We start from the raw sequence: 19,777 nt of genomic DNA, 5'->3' as shown, positions 1-19,777 counted from the left end.
AACTACCATTTCTGCAGCCGTTCTTTGCAGTTGAGAGGCTGCATCAAAGCCTTCTCTGTGCTCTAGCATTAAAACAAAACAAAACAAGAAAAACGTATAAATACGTCTTTGGGACACTATATTTCATTTATTGGGAGTAAATGAGTTAATGACTAACCAGTTGGTACACTGTAAACTTTGAGAGCTTTTTCAAATCCAATCCCAGTCTTGAACCTAATCCAACCCCCAAACACAACTCAACCTTCTCCACAAACTCCGGACACAGAAGTACTATTCCTAACCTTGACACTAAACCCAACTCCAGTGTTAAAATAACACAAACAAATTCTAATGGCTAACGTTATAAGATTGACTGTAGCATAAAGCTAGCTTACTTGAACTGCAGGAACGTTTCTTGAAACATTTAAACCTGTTACGGTCAGCGTGTTGCTTTGGTCTTCTTGGGATCAGGAAACAAATTTCACCAGAATCTATTTAGGATTACCATCACAGGACCCCACAGTTTAGGACATATTAGTCAGCATATTTCCTGCTCTCTCCAACCTCGTCACAAATGAGGTTTCGGAATGAGGTTTCGGGGGTCACGCGATGAGTTCGGCATATTTCGCGTTCCATCAAAGTTGCATGCGAAAACGAATTGTCGCAAACGCGTTAACAGACGCTGCGAGGCAGATGGCCACCGGAGTGGGCTTTCTTCTGCGCGACGAACTGGCGCATCTGCCGGTGTGACTGCGCGGGGCTGGCGGTCAGGGGAAGCTCTCGAGAAAAACAGGCGGACGTGTCGTCGGAAAACAAACAAACAAACAAACAAACAAAAGCCACGCTGGCGTCTGTTCCCCGAGCAACGGCTCGTGCTATCGCGGTGGCGAGGAGACATCCTTGACAATGAACAGGCCTTTTTGCCACAACGGCAACTTGACACCGCCGTAGCCAAGAATCTAAACCCCCTTGTTATGGAATTACTGCGTGAGTGGAAGCCCAAGCAACCATAACCAATAACTTCCTTGTTAACTCTTTGACTGCCAAAAACGTTTAATCACGATGAATAAAATCCCAATGTATGCCGCCATAAACGTTAAATGACGTCAACTACATTTTTTTGTATTTTTATTTTATTTTTTTTAATCAATGGGCACTGCAACATCTAAGTGCAGTGGTGCCTGGTCAATGGGTTGTGGAATCAAAAACACTCACTAACTATGGCCAGCAGATGGCAGCATTGTATCTCTTCAATGGGCTGCCCGTGGATCAAATTACAACAATGAAAGATGACGAAATCTGGTGAAATACAACGTTTTCAAGTTTGACGTGAATGATAACGTGTGGCGGTAAAAGAGTTGAGGACTGAAGAACTCCGAGAGAGAAGGAACACCAAAGAAAATTTGACCTAACCTTTACTAACTAACCTCAGTCTAAACATAACCCAACCCCGTACGGTGGCATGGCCCAGAAGCTTTGTCACACCTTGTCATCATCGTTACAGGAACAAAGCCAAAGATTTGTCAGGAACAGATTGAAAAAAAAAAATAAATAATCGTCTCAAGGCGATTTGTTTGCGTAGCCCCTGTCCAGGTCTGCCCGATTCCTTTTCATTTCAACGGCATTTCCTAATTGGTTGTGAGCGAGGTTTGACGCACATGCTGTCCCCCCCCTTTAGGGGGCGGGAGTCAGAGCGCGGAGCCCCCTCGGAGCCCTCCTCCCCGTTTGCCTGCAGTGCAGCGATAGAGAAGGTTGCAATCGTCTCTCCCTGCCTGCTTGCAGTGCATCCGCAGACGCGAAGGGGCGAAAATCCATGCGCAAAAATCGCTTCATTCCTGCTCAATTTCATCCCGCCGATATAATTAAACGCGTCTTCCGAGAGCAGGGCTCTCTGGGGATTGTTATGACATCACGTATGCAGATGTTCCAGCACTGAATATTGGCTCGGTTTATACACCGTACGGCCGCAAACTAATTAGACGCAATGCAAAGAGACGCATCAGAAATAAACAATCCGTCAAAAGCAACACGTGCTCGTTAGCATTTTACACAACTTTCAGCAATGATAACACGAAACCGAGAGGCATAAATTAGCAAAATTATCTGCGTGTCACCGCTGGATCCGAGCCGCAGGACCAATTATTTCTGCTACGCCGCAATTGCGGGGGAAAAAAAGGGGCTCTCCAGCTGCGCTCCGACACAAAGCTGGCTCGCTGCGCCAGCCCCAAAACATAAACAAGATTACAAGAGCCTGGCCTTTTTGCGGCGCTCATTAGCGACACCTTGGCTAAATGGACCGCTGGTGCCGAGTTGCCAGAAGTGGCGCCTGGGAGACAATTCAGGAAACGCCTGAATAGATAAGGACTAAAAAGGAACAAAGCAATCCTTGTTGTCTTTGCCAATCAATGACGGGCTGTTCGTTAGGAGGGCCCGTTCTGCGCTGGGAATTCAAAGAAAACGCAACAATGGAGGTTACAGATGACTCGAGCATTCCAACTGGCCAGAACTACACGAACCTTATTAATCATTACGGGCAGAAATTCCATAAAGAGTTGACCTACTTGACCCATTCATCGTTGTTTGGCATGCACGGCAAGTCAATGCAGAAGCCGACGACTGTTTGCTCTCCGACGGGCTGACTTTTAACAACATTTATTATGTATGAGAGGGTAAAAGGGGTCCATGGGAAGATTATAAAAGCTTAACATTTTGATGAGATGAATCCCCCTATCAATCGTCGCCTCGCATACAATAGCGAGCTAATTACGGCACGGCAGTCGGCGAACAAATAACGTTTATATCGCCGCTTCTGAGAATCGTAAAAACGATATACGTTTATATCACGGCTTTGGAAGGAGTAGGAAAAGGGGCGCCGGCCGAAGATGGAAAATGGGGCGATCGGACGAGTCAAATCTGACCATTTGTCATTCTAATCTCCCCAGTGATGAATGGACGCCGTACGATATCGCTCCCACAGCTCAAGCCGTCAAACGTGTTGCCGTTTGCAAGCCTTCGAAAGTCCATGAGCGCAGATGGAAAAGGGGGAGTCACGGGGGACATCCCACACAAGAATGAATATATCACAAGTTAGATATGCAGCAGTGGACGAGTGCCAGAAGCACGAGCACGTGATAGCAAGTTATGAGTTCTAAAACACGACTGTTGAAGCGTACTTTACTACGACTTGGTCTCAATCACGTACAATCGGCGTACGTGGACAACGGATAGATACGACGTGCCCGTAGGTGACACCAGACAGCGCCTGGACTTGGAGAAAGAATTGAAGAACGGTCGCCATCTTCGACCTGGATCGACTCGAACACAAACCGTCAACCGTAAACCCACAAACCCGAAGCACTTACGCTAACCCACAAACACTGAAGGCGAAGGACTGCGGAGGGGTTGGGGATCGGTGCGGGTCGTCCGTATTAGATAGCCAGTAGTAGGGATGCACGATAATATCGGTGGCCGATAATTATCGGTAATTATCGACCGATTTGGTGTCATACAGATAAACCAGATAATAGAGAAATTTGGCGATAATTAATCGGCAAATATCAACCAATTTGACGTCATACAGATAAACAGATAAAGAAATTTGGCAATAATTATCGGCAATTATCAAACAATTTGACATCATACAGATAAACAGATAAAGAAATTTGGCGATAATTATCGGCAATTATCAAACAATTTGACATCATACAGATAAACAGATAAAGAAATTTGGCGATAATTATCGGCAATTATCAAACAATTTGACATCATACAGATAAACAGATAAAGAAATTTGCCGAAAATTATCGGCAATTATCAAACAATTTGACATCATACAGATAAACAGATAAAGAAATTTGGCGATAATTATCGGCAATTATCAAACAATTTGACATCATACAGATAAACAGATAAAGAAATTGGGCGATAATTATCGGCAATTATCAAACAATTTGACGTCATACAGATAAACAGATAATAAAGAAATTTGGCGATAATTATCGGCAATTATCAACCAATTTGACATTATGCAGATAAACAGATAAAGAAATTTGGCGATAATTATCGGCAATTATCAACCAATTTGACATCATGCAGATAAACAGATAAAGAAATTTGCCGAAAATTATTGGCAATTATCAACCAATTTGACATCATACAGATAAACAGATAAAGAAATTTGGCGATAATTATCGGCAATTATCAACCAATTTGACGTCATACAGATAAACAGATAATAAAGAAATTTGGCGATAATTATCGGCAATTATCAACCAATTTGACATTATGCAGATAAACAGATAAAGAAATTTGGCGATAATTATCGGCAATTATCAACCAATTTGACATCATGCAGATAAACAGATAAAGAAATTTGCCGAAAATTATTGGCAATTATCAACCAATTTGACGTCATACAGATGAACAGATAATGAAGAAATTTGCCGAGAATTATTGGCAATTATCAAACAATTTGACGTCATAAAGATAAACCAGATAATAGAGAAATTGTACAAAAATTATGGGCAATTAGCGACCAATTTGTTTTCATACAGATAAACTAGATAAAGAAATTGGGCAATAATAATAATAATAGACATGCCACATTGGTCCATTTGTTGTGGCTCAAATCAATAAAATTCAGCTTCATGGTGCTTTACATACTTTGAAACATTGCGTGAAGTTTACACAATGTTTCAATGTATTTGTACATGTTAAGACTTATTAGTAAGAATTGAGAGTATATTTATATTCAAGTTCATTTTGCAAACAATCATCGGCTTACTTATCGGTTATCGACATCGGCACTTTCTAAACGATTGCTTTATCGGTATCGGTTGAAAATAGCATTATCGTGCATCCCTAGCCAGTTGCCCTGCTGCGGCACGAGAAGGTTAAATCCGCTGATCAACTTCGGAATGCCAAAAACTGAATATACGGACACGTTACACGATTTGTCCCTTATTACGATGAGTTACCAAACCAAGACCCGAGATCGAAACAACCAGCAATAATCGTGATATTGTTGAGAATTCCATCCAACTTCAAGGTGCATTTTATGCTAACCGGGACTTTGAAGAAGGTCCAAAATACTCAATCCCCTGCTTTGCAAAGAAAATGAGTTGACGTCGCCGCGTTGGGGAAACGCCGGCGGCGGAGCTTCTCCCGCTACCTGTGCCGTGGCGTGCGCCGCTTATTATTCGGCCGAATGAGCCGCAGCGGCACTCGCGGGGCTGCGTTTTCACATCATGACTGATTACAGTCTTGCGGCGACGAGCTTAAGGAATCCCGCGCTCGCCAGTGGCATATTACATCATAGGACACGCTGGCAAGCGCCCGAACGGTTCTGCGAGCGCAACCGCTGAGATGAGTCAATTTTACACAATATTAGGAGTGACCATGAACTGAAACGCTGATATTCATAATAGGAATTCAATGTCGTGTGTCGCTTTAGGACCTCCGTACGTTCCCTGGTGTCCGGTAATGCTGAAGTGAGCCAAAACAAATCATAAAAAATTTACTGTTTGGACCTCAGAGGCCCTCCTAAGCTCGCTATAATTTTTTAAACGGGTGGAGAAGCGGACACAAAGTGACGATTTTTTTTTCTCAGCTTTTTTTGGTGTGATGCGTTTTACCACGAAAGGTTGTGACGCAATTATTTCCTTTGGAGGGTGGATATGATACGGGCTATAAAAAAAATAAATAAATTGTTAAAACAAGCAAGCTTAAAACAAAAATAGCTTTGTAACGAAGCTATCTAACATTCCGTACATGCCATAAAAAGTCCGCTTCTCTCGCCAGCTTGGTGTAAATTCATCCATTTGTGTTCCCGGGTGCCACAAGATGGCGCCAAAGTCCTGTCTAAACAGGAATTGGTCTCGAGGAAGTGTTCATATTTCAGGCTAATGTTGTAAGACTAGTTTAAAATGGTATTAAATAAGGGTGCGAATTGCCGAGTACCTGACGATTCGATCCGGATCACGATTCGATTCGATTGCGATTAATCCCGATATGAATTTACACATCGATTGTTGCGATTTTTTTTATTTTTTTTAAGTCAAATTTAGAAAATACCATGAAAATGTATTTATTTATTGACCTGAAACTTCAGTTTTATAACTGTGAGCTGCTGTATTTAACAAACAGGTTGTAGCATTTTTTATGTTAGAACAGCATTGAAATAAATTATTAAGGCTTAATGTTCCATTAATATAACATTCTTCCATGCTTAACTCATTCACTCGCCGCCATTTTCACATTTCGCAATCCCGTTCGCTCGCGGCTGTTTTACTGGATTTTGACTGATTTTGCAAGGCCCACAGAATATTGTGTTCTATTGCTATAAAAACATGGAACCTACCAAAAGAAAGATTAAAGTCTCTTCTTTCATCAGGGAAAAAAGTATGTTTCTATCTGTTTCCGTTTTGCAGCAATTAGCATTAGAAGAGAGCAAAGTTTCATCAGTTTTCACAAATCTATTTAAAATTCTAAGTAATTTAGCTTTTTTTTTTTTTACGTTGCCCTGGTTGATCTCCTTTGCTCTGCTGCCACCTGCTGGCCATTTGTGTAATAACTGCCATTTCTGCAACCGTTCTTTGCAGTTGAGAGGCTGCATCAAAGCCTTCCGTATGCTCTAGCGTAACAAAAAAGCAAAAAAACATATAGATACGTCTTTGGGACACTTAGAACATTAAAAAAAAAAGTATTTATTTGGGAGTAAATGAGTTAAGGTGTGAAAGTTAGACGTTTTGTTGAATATTTTTCCATCAAAAATGGACGTTAAAAAAATCGATTCGGCTGCCTATTGAATCGATTCGAGAATTGCGTGCTGTAGTATCGCGATATATTGCCGAATCGATTTTTATTTTTTTTTTACACTTCTAGTATTAAAGTGTTTTGGGATCACAGCTTGTGGCATGTTTACAGTTCAAACAAATATTATATTGGTCCCGCCCAGATTGCTGTCATACTACTACTAGTTTTCCTTTCATGACAGTTTGTGCCCCCAACATTTCGCATCCCGGCGACCGCCACCCCCCCCGACCCCCCCCGCGCGAGGCCCGACAGCCGGCTGTAAAACACGCCGAACAATCTCCGTCTACGGGACGGCGCGTGCGAACAAACAAAAGACGTCAGCGTTTTTCAAAACGCCGGCTCCCGGGCAGTCAATTAGTTCCAAGGTGAGGCGAAAATGTGCAGTCCTTTAAAAAGCGGCTTTGCTCCGCTGGGGCAGCGCATCAATGCCGCCGTCGCCACTCCGGGGGTGACAAAGGGCTGGCAGGGGGGGGATGTTTATTTGTCACCGAGACATCCCAACAGCTCGGTCGAGAACGCGCGACCAGAATCAGCGGGCTGCTTGAAACGCGCTTTTTGTTCTTCCCTCGACGAAAAACGCCGTGCAAGAACCGCACCTCACACGCACACACGCACCTAAATCCAATCTGAGGCTATTGATTAGTAGAATCAATTTGCTCCAAGTCAAAAGCGCCGCAATTCATTCGGAAGCTACAAGTGGAATCAGATTCTGATAAACTCGCCGAATGCGTCGTCCTTTAATGCATTTCAAATGTACCTCGGTTTAATTAAAGCCCGAAGAAGAAAAGGGGCCGCACGTAATACAAGCGCCATTGTGGCGTTATCCACCTGCATGAAAACCTTTTAATTACCCGCCCGCTGAGGCACTCCTGCATTCGGTAAATCTTCTCAAGTATGAATGGGAGAACACTATTTCCATTTAAGGGACGTTCAGTGGGATGTACAATCAATTGGAATGTTTTTATAGCATCCAGGAAGAAAGTCATCATCGTACACATATTGTGGCAAAAGGGTGAAAACGTTTCGGACGGGCAGGCGCGGAAATTTCGAGCGTGTTTTGACAGTATGTGGTGTAGGGCAACCTCACGATACGATACGTATCACGATACAGGCGACTGATTCGATACGTATCGCGATACATTTCCCGATATTTCACATTCATTTACTTGTATTTTTATTTTAAAAAAACAATACGATACGTATCACGATACAGGCGACTGATGCGATACGTATCGCGATACATTTCCCGATATTTCACATTCATTTACTTGTATTTTTATAAAAAACAATACGATACGTATCAAGATACAGGCGACTGATTCGATACGTATCGCGATACATTTCCCGATATTTCACATTCATTTACTTGTATTTTTATAAAAACGATACGATACGTATCACGATGCAGGCGTCACGATTCGATACGTATCGCGATACATTTGTTTCCCAATACTTGACCTTCAAGGCGATATGTATTCCGATATTTCACATTCATTTACTTGTATTTTTATAAAAGCGATACGATACGTATCACGATACAGGGGTCACGATACGATACCTATCGCGATACATATGTATCCCAATACTTGACCTTCAAGGCGATACGTATCCCGATATTTCATATTCATTTAATTGCATTTTATAATAACAGTCATATGTATACCTAAAGGATATGTTTATTATGCTGGATGACAAAAAATGTTTTGTTAGTAGCTCTTCTGGTTTACCACCAAGTGGCTTGCCTGGTCGAAATATAAAATTAAAAAAATTTAAAAACGCACTGCAGAGCAAGGAGCAGCTTTCACAGACACACCGGGAAAATGTATTAATATGCATGAGCCGAAATGAGTAGAAATATCAAAGTATTAAAATTACAGCTCTAAAATGTGCTTATTTTGAAATATTTGGGGCATTTTTTTCTCATGTAACACATTCTATTTCATTTTTTAAACAAAATATCGGAAAATTGGTATTTTAAGACATGTGCAATGTTAAGTTTATAAGTAAATAAATGTTGATATTCTTCCTCTGCTTTAATTTTTCTAAGCATGACACAGTGTCGTCCAATCACTGGTGAGCAATTTTTAGCATTAATTGAAGGCAAATTAACTTCAAAGACGCTGCAGGTTTTTATTTTTTAGGTACAACGCAAGCTGCAAAGGCAAAAGTTAACTGCTAATTTAAAGTTAACGAGCAATATCGATTCTGACACCTGTGTATCGATACGTGCATTGTAATGAGGCCCGCAACGATATATTGCCGTATCCATTTTTTGAGCACACCCCTAATAAATACGTCTTTGGGACACTTAGAATATTAAAAAAAAAAAAAAAAAAAAAACGTATTTATAAGTTATTGGGAGTAAATGAGTTAATGACTAACCAGTTGGTACACTGTAAACTTTGAGAGCATTTTCAAATCCAATCCCAGTCTTGAACTGTGGTGTTGAACAGGCACAGGGAAAAAATGATTTTGGCTTTCGCAATCTCGCTAATGCGATGAAACGACGTTTGTCATGTCCCTAATTTGCCGACCGCGTTGCGAGCAATCCTGCGCCTGATACGTGCAAATAACAGCAGGCCCGTCTTCGTCTCCCGTTGCCGGGAAATTAGTGGTCAGATCAGGAGGTCCCGATGGTTTCGGAGAGGGGGGGGGGGAGGGGCATAAATACGAACCGCCGTTGCCATTCATTTGTATGCAGCTGCAGGTGCAGCGTCTTATTTTGCATTCAAGCCCGAACCCGCCTCCCAAACAGGCCATAAATTAACTTCCCTTTCCAGCTCCAGTCGCAAGAGAAGCATTGCATCTTTGTTTCATTTCGCCTCCTTGGTCAGAGGTTGGCAATACAAAAGAGAAAAGGTCAGCAATATTGCCAAAAAAAACGTGCGGGAAACGCATGTGGACAAATATATCAGACTTTTATAGGCTCATAAAGAGGTTGATGGAAGGCGCCTTTGTCAGTTTGATCGCTTTTGGATACCTTCGAACGCTACCGACACCGTTAAATGCTACGCTGACATTTTTTGGGGGTCCAGAACCCTCCCCGATCATATCATCAATAACAGCAATAGTTATCACTTTCGATGATGTTTGAGCATGACTTAAGTGTTTGGACTCCACTTGGAGACAACTTCACAAAGTGTCGAAGGGTGACGCGCAGATGATTTAAAAACGGCGGCTTGTGATGTTTTGTTTTTTTTGGGGGGGGGCTGAATGACAGCACATTGACCGACTCGGTTGCGAACGTGACCGAGCGACTCGCGGGGACGCAACAACGGATATTTAATTAGCAGCTCAAAAGCTGATTTGATGGTCAACCGGCAGTTTCATTGGACTGCGTACGAAATGTTCAGCAAGTCAAAGAGGTCCTTCAATACCGCTCATGGTCGTCATGAAAAAAAAAACCATTGATTCGGCAATATATCGCGATATTACATTGCGCAATTCTCGAATCGATTCAATAGGCGGCCGAATTGATTTTTAAACATCCATTTTTGATAGAAAATATTCATCAAAAGTTCTTGGGGTTCACCTTAATTAAGCATGAAATAATGTTATATGAATGGAACATTAAGCCTTCATATTTGATTTCAATGCTGTTCAAACATGAAACCGATTACAACCTGTATAAGACTGAAGTTTCAGATCAATAAATAATAATTTTTCATACAAATCTTACACTGTACAAGTTTGATTAGTATTTTCTACATTTGAATTTAAAAAAAAAAAAAAAAATCACAATAAATAATTGACTTGTAAATTCGTACCGGGATTAATCGGCATCGAATCGAATCGTGACCTATGAATCGTGATGCGAATCGAATCGTCAGGTACTCGGCAATTCACACCCCTACGACAGTGTATGATGCGGCAATGTAAATCCAGCATTCTGCTTGTGCTTTGATTTGGTCAAATTCAGTTAAGAATCTGCACCAAGCTTGATTTTGTTTGGATTTTAAAATTATTTCAATGGTTTCGAAGTTTAGTACAACTCCAGAGATTTTTTTTTTTTTTTTTTGTCATCTTATCTTTGCTTGATGACTCTCCACAGCGTTTGCACAAATGTGTTGGCATTACGGTATTAACTCATTTGCTCCCAAAGACGTATTTATACCTTTTTTTTTTTTTGGTTGTTTTCTTTTCTTTTTTTTTTTAATGCTAGAGCAGTGTTTGAGGCTTTGATGCAGCTTCTAACCTGAAGAGGTCGCTTAAAGCATTGGTAGTTATTACAAAAGACGGCTAGCAGGTGGCAGCAGAGTATAAGAGATCAAACCAGGGCCACGTTGCAACAAGCAACCTTTCCTGATGAAAGAAGAGACTCTAAACTTTCTTTTGCTAGGTTCCGTGTTTTTATAGTAGTAACAATATTCTGTGGGCCTTACAAAATCAGTCGAAATCCAGTAAAACGTAACGAGGTTGCTTCAGTCAAAACGGACGGGAGTGAATGAGTTAATGGCAACTGTACTATGTAAATAAGCACATTTTTGTGTAACAAACCAAAATAACACGCCATTTTATGCAAACGTGTCCGTACAGGTAAAAGCCGCATTTCATATCACAATAATCAGTTGCAGTTTACAGCCTGCAGGGTGCGGTAATGAGCAAAAATGAACAAGACTTGAATAAACAGCACCCGCGTCTTAGTAACTCTCACGCACATATTTTTTTGAAAATGAATGGTTCATGATTCTTATAGTACTCACTAAAGTCACTAAACAACGATATATTATAGAACACTTAAGAAAGATATTGAGCATAGTGAAATGCATTGTGGGAGTATTGATATGAGGGAATACGGGAATAAAAAAATAAAAAAAAGATTATTCTGATTCTGATGTATTTTTCGTATGGTTTGGATTTGTAGCTCCTTGTTTGTCATTGATAAACGTCATCTTCAATCAAACATCCGAAAATCAGCATTCTGCAACGTCGCAGCCGTAAATAAAAACAGTGCGATCGCATGCGCCATTTCTGGCAGACTCCTGCTCTGTAAACCTGTCCAGCATCTCACTCCAGTGCTGCCAATGATCAGATATAAATAGGAGGGATTTTTTTTTTTTTTTTTTTTTTTTTTTTTTTTTTTTTTTTTAAAGCGATGCCAGAAGCCACACATTTTTGTAATTAAAAAAATATATATATGTATTTTTCATTTTTTTTTCTTGCACAATGACATTTGAGCTAAAGATCGAGGCCAACGGGCTTCTTGGGATGTTGCACATTCCCTGCAGGAAAGAGGCTTACTGCGGTGGTTGCCATGGCGACCCACTTGTTTGCTGGAATTCCAAGCTCCTTGGAACCGTTTATAAGGGGGCCAAACATGTTTGGAGATTTTTTTTTTTTTTTGCATTAATACTTGAACCAAACGTTCTCAATATGAAAAAAAAAAAATGAAAAAAAAAAATCGAATGCATGGCGCTGGAAATGCGTATTTTTTCCTGTAAAAGGATGACTCACGGGGAACGGCCATCAAATACAAGATGGGGTGGGAGGTGCCACGAAACTGTTCAGGGTGGGACCCTCGTCGCACACAAACATGTTTGCTGTGACCTTGTGGAGCTGAATTGTAGTTGGGTGGTCTTTGAAACACACCTGGAAATAGTTAACGAGCACAACGTCAAGTGTCGTCATGGATTTCCACGGTTTGTCATCTGGAAGTGACCAAATTGCCTCAAGATGAATGATTCAAACCAAAATGGCCGACTTCCTGTGCGTTTCAGGGCATGACTTTCTTTTTTTTGAGTCAAGTCAACTTGGCGCTGAAGGATGATCTTTGAGACTTTTTTTTTTTTTTTTTTTTGTGGGTCTACTCCTGACAGACACTCGGGATGTCACGATAAGGGCAATATCGTGATATCGTCATATTAAAACTGCCACAATGTCGTCGCCGTCGTGTTCACAATATTTAATAGGAACGCATCTGTTAAAAAAAAAAGTCAGGTTGATTTCCATTTGTGCAGTTCTAGCACCCTCTAGTGGCTAGTTTATTAGTGCAATGTAATTTTCGTTAGGGATGTTTTGGCCTTCTGTTTAAAATTATGCTAATTGTCAGATGAAGGGGAACCGAATTTGCTTGTGAAGCGATCAATGTGTGCTTGCATTAGCAATATTGTTATTAGATATTGTAGGTGGTTTATATGCATTGCTGTTATGTACAAAAGCACAATATTGTGCTTTTTTTTTTTTTTTTTTTTTTAGTATGAGCGCTCTTTTTTTTTTTTTACAATATTGTGATCTTTTTTGAAAGATCGCCAACACCGGCCACAATATCGCGATAATTATCGTATCGTGATAACATCGTATCGTGATGTTTGGATATCGTTACATCCCTAATTGACACGCCTACCAAATTTCTTGTTGCCGAGTGACGCTGGGGGCTGAATTTTCAAACCATATCGGAGTTTTGCGTTTCTGGTAAATCCAAATATATCCGCCGTTTTCCACCCACATGCTACAACAAAAAACTTAAATGTGAAAATTATTGAATCACGTCAGTCTCATCATACCAAGTTCCAATTTGGTACCAGTAAGATAAAATCGAGTACGTTCGCTTGGGCAGTTTTGAAAAGCCCTCAAAATGTCTTTGGAGCTATTGAGAATTAAAAAACAATTTGAGGACGGCCTTCACATCACAAAGCTGTGACCTTCATCACACCGTGACATGAATGCACATTTTTTTTTTTTTTTACATTAACCCGTATTAGTGCTCTCAAACTGTGTCGCTGGGGAGCCGCTCAAGAAATGTCGACAAAATGGCTTATGTGCCGCTTATCGCAATATTGCTCAATTTGTGGGTCGGGGGACCACAAATGGAGCAAATTTCTAATTGTCATAATAAATCATTTACCATCAATGACTTGTGAGGGCAATAAGTTTTCATACACATTTTTTTTTTTTTTCCTGGTATCTGAAATGACTTTGCAAACGGAAGGCGTGCAAACATCCAAAATACACCAGAAAATCCGACACAAACGTTTCATCCCATTTTTTCCCTTCAAAGAAAAGGCAGTTTTGATTCCACAAACGTCCCACTGTTGACATTTCATTTCATTAAGACGCTGTTCTCTTGTTTTGCTTTTTTTTTTTTTTTTTTTTAACCGAGTGCCTGATAAGCAACTTGCACTTCATGTGGATGATCAGATGATGTCAGACGGTCCTCACTTTTTCCTCCTCCCTGGAACCGTAAAGCCACCATAGTGATGGAATACAACTGAATTAGCCCCCCCCACCCCCACCACAACCATCCACAAGCGCAAATATCAGATTACCACTGAACGCACCGGCAGCCCGCCTTAATGGCAATTACAAGGAGAAGAAGATAAAGAAAAGGGCAACGCGTTGCTGTCACACTCACCGCGTCCTGCCGACTGCAAGCGGCGAGCTCAGAATGGGAATCCAAAACGAGGTCGATATCCAGCTCGAGTGGGGGTGGGGGGCGCGTTACATCCCGCGTACTTCCTCATACAATAATAATAATAATGAAAAATCCAGATTTTTATTTGGATTTATTCGTTTTGTCCACAACCGCCCGTCTTACACGTTCAAGCATATTGTGCGCACCAGCTGAGTCGAATCCAGCGAAGACTGAGAGAGAGAGAGAGAGAGAGAGTGAAAGAGAAAGAGGGAGGAGGAAAATGAAATGCACACACACGCACACAGTGCAGCCGCTCTCGCCATATACGAGGGCGCCACCTAGCAGCAAAGGTGAGATGCGCCATCCAGCAGCTTTCTTGCACGACTCAATTGCACATATAGCAGGGCAGGGGTGTGCAAACTTTTTCATTTGAGGGCCACATCATGTTATGAAGAGAAATTGTGTTTGGTCCTCAAAATTGTACAAATCATTTATTTAGAAAAATGCTACAGTATATAAAGCAATTTATTTGTAATATGGCAGAAGGGTTATTTTAGTTTGGGAATTTTTCCTTTTAGCTAGTTTTTATTAGGGTGGTTCTGTTAGTTTTTATTAGTTTAGTTCTTTAAAAAAAAAATAGTATTAGATGTGTGTTTTTTGTTTTTTTTAATGTGCATTACTTGTGCGCAATATTAAAAAAAAAAAAAAAAACAGCATGGGAGCGACGTCATCTTTTGGTGCTTTTCTATTGGCTGCTGCTCGATGACGTCACTTCTGTGTGACATACTTTCAAACGTCATCATTCCGGTTGATATCAAAATCAATCTACTAAAAATCACATTTAAAATCATCCCCAAAGGCTCATGCATTCAATTCATTACCAAAAGACTAAAACAAAGGATATGTTTGCTATAATTATAGTTTTAGTTAGTTTTGTAAATATAAAATGTGGTTTCAGTTAGTTTTTGTTTTTTAAAAAGCATTTTCGTTTTTAGTTTATTTCGGTAACAATATATATATTTTTTTATTTTTAGTTTGAGTTTTTTCATTAATTTTAGTTAACTAAATAACATTTAATGGCACCTGTTTTTCAATACCCTCCCTTCTTACTTTGACCATCTCCAAACATTTTTGTTTTATTTGATTTGAACTAAGTCAAATGCCATTTTGAGCATACGTCGTGTCATCTGGACTGAAAAATGGACGGCGGGCCGTAAATACCTCTGATATACAGTATATATCCCTCACATAGAGTGGAGATCCACGAAACACATTTGGAATGTGAGGAAATTAAAATTGTCATCATTTGATGGCTAAAATTGGAATCTAAAAAGAATAAAGCTGTAATGTTGCAAGGGGATGAATAATACGTAAAAGTTGTTTTTTTTGTGAAATAACGGATCTTCGGTTCCGCTGCCTCAAGCAGACAAGCATGCTGCTTTGCAAAAGCTGAACCGCCGTATCTGCTCATGACTTAATTTATATTTCACAATTTTACAGGTCAACTTGTCATTTTCCAAGTTGTAATAAGTACATGTGATAAAATGATTGACCCAAGCATGTCTTTCCAGCATCTTTGTCCAAAATCTTTTTTTTTTTTTTTTCTCTCTCTTTTTTTTTTTCTTTTTTTTTTGGCACAGCACAACCAGGCAAGTCGTGTCTGCCCACACGGGACGTTACATCACCGCGCCCACCGTAAACTGAAATGGAATGAAAGACGCCCATACTGTCACGAGCCAGCAGCATCCACCTCAACAAAAGACACATTTTATTTTTATTTATATATATATATATATATATATATATATATATATATATATTATTTTTATGCCATATAGAAATAATTTTACAAAAAAATAGACTACTAGAAAATGTTAAGAAAACAATGAAAAATGGCAAAAATAAAAAATACATAATTTGAGAAAATTCCACAAATACAAGAAAATAAAAAAAACAAGTTAAAAAAAATAAAAATATATAAAAATGCTAAATGTTGCATTTGATACCTCAACAAGATATTTCTCAAATCAACTTCACCTACAAAACACTTTCAAAACAATCACAGTGAATCAAAATCAAATCAAAATGGATTTTAAGACAAGTTTAAAAAAATTGACAGTGAAATATAAAATAAATTATACATTTAGAAAAAAAGTTGAGTTGAGTTGAGGGTTGTGAGATATTTAAAGATTTAAAAATGGAATAAAACCAGCTTAAAAATAAAATTCACAAGCAGCCAGTGGAGCGAAGTTATGTGCTCCCTCTTACGGGCTCCAGTTAAGAAGAAAGCCACGTTGCTTTGAAACTACCGGTGATGTGTTAGGGAGAGCTGGCTGACTCCAAAATCATCAGTAATCCAATTGAAATGTAATAAAGACGTGGATCGCGTTTGCCAGCTGTCTTGGCTCAATCGAGCTATTGCAAATTTCTGTCCACTTTCAAGCCAAAGTTTGAGACTTATTTGTATGAATTCAATAGAAAATGATCGTGCTTGTAAATATACCTCGTGCAACTAACAAAAACCGTGTGGTGTGGAATCCTTGCAGCACAGGAACAAATGAGATTTTTAGTGTTAGTGATGGTGATCTAACGCCGTCACGGGGGCTTTTTATTGCGCGTCAGCCTTTTGTGAATATTGACTGATTTGCTGGCGATGAATCAAAAGACGAGGCGGACGACCGCGCCGGCGTCGCCACTTTAATTCAATCACCGGCGTAGACATATTGAGCTCGCAAACCTCGGGGGCGCGTCTTTATTGCATCATATGACTTCATGCACTTAACTGCTAGTCGTTCTCCCGGGGAGGATTTTCGCACGGAAGAAGTCGTCGGCGCGCGCAAGGCGGACGTCACTTCGCTGATATCGATGATACTAAGTACGACATCATCGGAGGTGTAGCAAATTGCCTTTAAAGTTGACGGCGGTGACATTTTGTCAGCGGTTTGTGTGACATTTGAGGGAATTTAATGGCTTTGAAACGCAAGTTTTGATTTGTTGCAGATTGGCTCACGTGTTTCCAATTTGTTCGCCACATCGTGACATGAATCGTTTCCTATAAGCACACTTAAAATTGCACCAGTCTAATTTTGTATGGGACATATTTAAGAAGGCAATACTATGCAAAATAGTACAAGAAAAACCTAAATGTATTCAGCTAAAAAATACAAAAATAGGAAAGGTGGACAGAAGAAAAATATTGGCGGGGGGTGCGGTCACTTTAATAGTCAAAATAATAAAAATGATTGGGAGAAAAAAAAAAAAAAAAAGCATGTCCTGTATGAATTTGTCTTATACTGCCCCCGGGTGGCTGAGATGGGAACTTTAGAATTGTAATTCATACAATGTGACAAAAACGTATTTTCAAATGCTATTTAATCATGTCATTGCACACCGTTATTGAGTGCTATTGTTATTAACTCATTTGCTCCCAATAACGTGTAAATACGTTTTTTTTAATGTTCTAAGTGTCCCAAAGACGTATTTATACGTTTTTTGGGGGTGTTTTTTTTTATGCTAGAGCATACAGAAGGCTTTGATGCAGCCTCTCAACTGCAAAGAACGGTTGCAGAAATGGTAGTTATTACACAAACGGCCAGCAGGTGGCAGCAGAGCAAAGGAGATCAACCAGGGCCAGAATTTTGAATCGATTTGTGAAAACTGATGAAACTTAGCTCTCTTCTAATGCTAATTACTGCAAAACGGAAACAGATAGAAACATACTTTTTTTTCCTGATGAAAGAAGAGACTTGAAACTTTCTTTTGATAGGTTCCATGCTTTTATAGCAATAGAACACAATATTCTGTGGGCTTTGCAAAATCAGTCAAAATCCAGTCAAACAGCCGTGAGCGAACGGGATTGCGAAATGTGAAAATGGCGGCGAGTGAATGAGTTAATCCTTCCAATACATATCACAATTATTTATTTTTTTTAACTCCCTTTTTTATTTTTCTGGAACGGATTGATGGGATTCCGTTGATTTCAAATGGAGAAAGATCATTTGGGAGACGATTGGTTTTGGGTTTTGGAACCCAATCAACTCGTAAGTCAAGCCTTACCAGGACGGCCCTTGCAGGGAGCTGAGGCCGCCACCAGGGGGGGCCTTAACCCCAGTGTCTCAGCCCTCCGCCCCTTCTGGAGCGCGTCTGTCTCGCCACCGCAAGCAAGATCGGGTTACGCCACGCCCCCTTTTGTTTATTCAGCCCGGGTCAGTGCGCCGTTAGCCGCGGGACGGACAAGCTCGCGTCGGTGAACCTCCCCGGGGGGAATCGCAGCTCCATGTAAGTAGATATTTAGTGGCTCATCTTAAAAAATGCGCATTTCCGAATGCGGCTTTCGCTTTTTTTTTTGAGAGTTGCGGCGATCCGCCAAACGTGACGAAATGAGTTTCAAGTGCGCTTGGAACTAACTCGGATCGCGTCCAGTTATTTGTGCTCGGTTTCTTGATCTTTGTCAGCGGTAACCAATCAAAGTGGTGTTGCTCGACAGCCTGTTGCTTTTCTCGCCACGGATCGGATGAGACTCTGGACGAGGGAGGAGGAGTCGAGAAAAGCGGATTGGGCTTGCTTGCTTGCCTCCTATGCGACATGCAAGCCAAGGAAACGTCGATTGTCGCACACATTAGCACACAGTCAAGTACGCGTCGGTCATTGCTTGTGGGGGGAAAACAAAGAAAACAAATCAAACGTGTTGCGGACTTCAGTCTGCAGCGAGCTAATGAGTAAACGGTCCTCTATGGATTATTGGTAGGTTGTCATGCGCATTTCGGTTTGTTTTACATCGTTAGTAGTTTAAAAAAAAAAAAAAAAAAAAAAGGGAAAAAAGTATAGCATCATTACAGAGGCGGAGCTAGACTATCTTGGGGTGGGCAAAGGGGTGGCCAAAGTTATGTAAACAAAAACTTGGAAACAATCACCACCCATTAAAAAAATAAATAAAAAAATAAAATAATAATAATAATAATAACCAAAATTCTTAATTAAATACATTTCGCAGACAGATACACACAAATGCATTTTATGTTTTCACGTTATCAATTCCATTAAATTTAGACATCACCATTTTGGACTTCTTTTGCTCAAAATCTTCCACCCAAAAATGTTAATTTATTTCAAATTAAATACAAATAACATCCGTTTGGAATATATTCTCATTGTGCCACGAGTGCTACTGTATGGCATATTTGTTTTGTTTGGCAAAAAAAATACAAAAAAATACTGGGGAACTCAAGTGCTCATTTAAATGTTTTTTTTTTTTTTTTTTTTTTGTATCTACCTAACGGTTGAAACATGTATTGGTAAACGTTTTAATAAGGATATTTCAAATTTGAAGACCCAATAGCAATTAATTCAAAAGTTATGTAAAAAAAAAAAAAAGTTGATGACACAAATTGATAAATATATTTACAACACTGTACAAGTACATTTAAACTTAATTGCCCCCCCCCCAAGAGTCTTAATAATATTGGATAAAATTTTAAATTAAATAATCAATTTATATCCCGGGACACCTGAATTTACATCTTCAACACACCTGTAGTGGTAACACCAGTTACATTATCATGTAAAACTTTGCGGTTTCTCTTGAGAAACGACTCACGAACATCTTTTATTGTTTTGTCAAAGCTGTCATCACTT

At 40.0% G+C, this 19,777-nt stretch overlaps 2 protein-coding genes across 14 annotated transcripts in view; one reads left to right on the top strand and one right to left on the bottom strand.

The window, feature by feature from the left end:
- LOC144003913 (adhesion G protein-coupled receptor L3-like) overlaps positions 1 to 19,777 on the bottom strand; it is a 202,490-nt gene that overhangs the window by 153,604 nt on the left and 29,109 nt on the right. For all 13 annotated transcript variants that reach the window (XM_077500622.1, XM_077500620.1, XM_077500621.1 and 10 more), the window contains 2 exons: positions 14,327 to 14,373; positions 14,144 to 14,243 (listed from right to left, as the gene is read on the bottom strand). The gene's annotated coding sequence lies outside the window, so the exon portion shown is untranslated. The remainder of the gene's footprint in view (positions 1 to 14,143; positions 14,244 to 14,326; positions 14,374 to 19,777) is intronic.
- mpdz (multiple PDZ domain crumbs cell polarity complex component) overlaps positions 18,291 to 19,777 on the top strand; it is a 47,198-nt gene continuing 45,711 nt past the window's right edge. Inside the window, exon 1 of the mRNA XM_077500596.1 lies at positions 18,291 to 18,421. The gene's annotated coding sequence lies outside the window, so the exon portion shown is untranslated. The remainder of the gene's footprint in view (positions 18,422 to 19,777) is intronic.

This window comes from Festucalex cinctus, chromosome 16 (genome assembly GCF_051991245.1).
Source record: "Festucalex cinctus isolate MCC-2025b chromosome 16, RoL_Fcin_1.0, whole genome shotgun sequence".
Lineage (NCBI taxonomy): Eukaryota > Metazoa > Chordata > Actinopteri > Syngnathiformes > Syngnathidae > Festucalex > Festucalex cinctus.
This window is presented reverse-complemented; position numbering and strand designations above follow the sequence as displayed.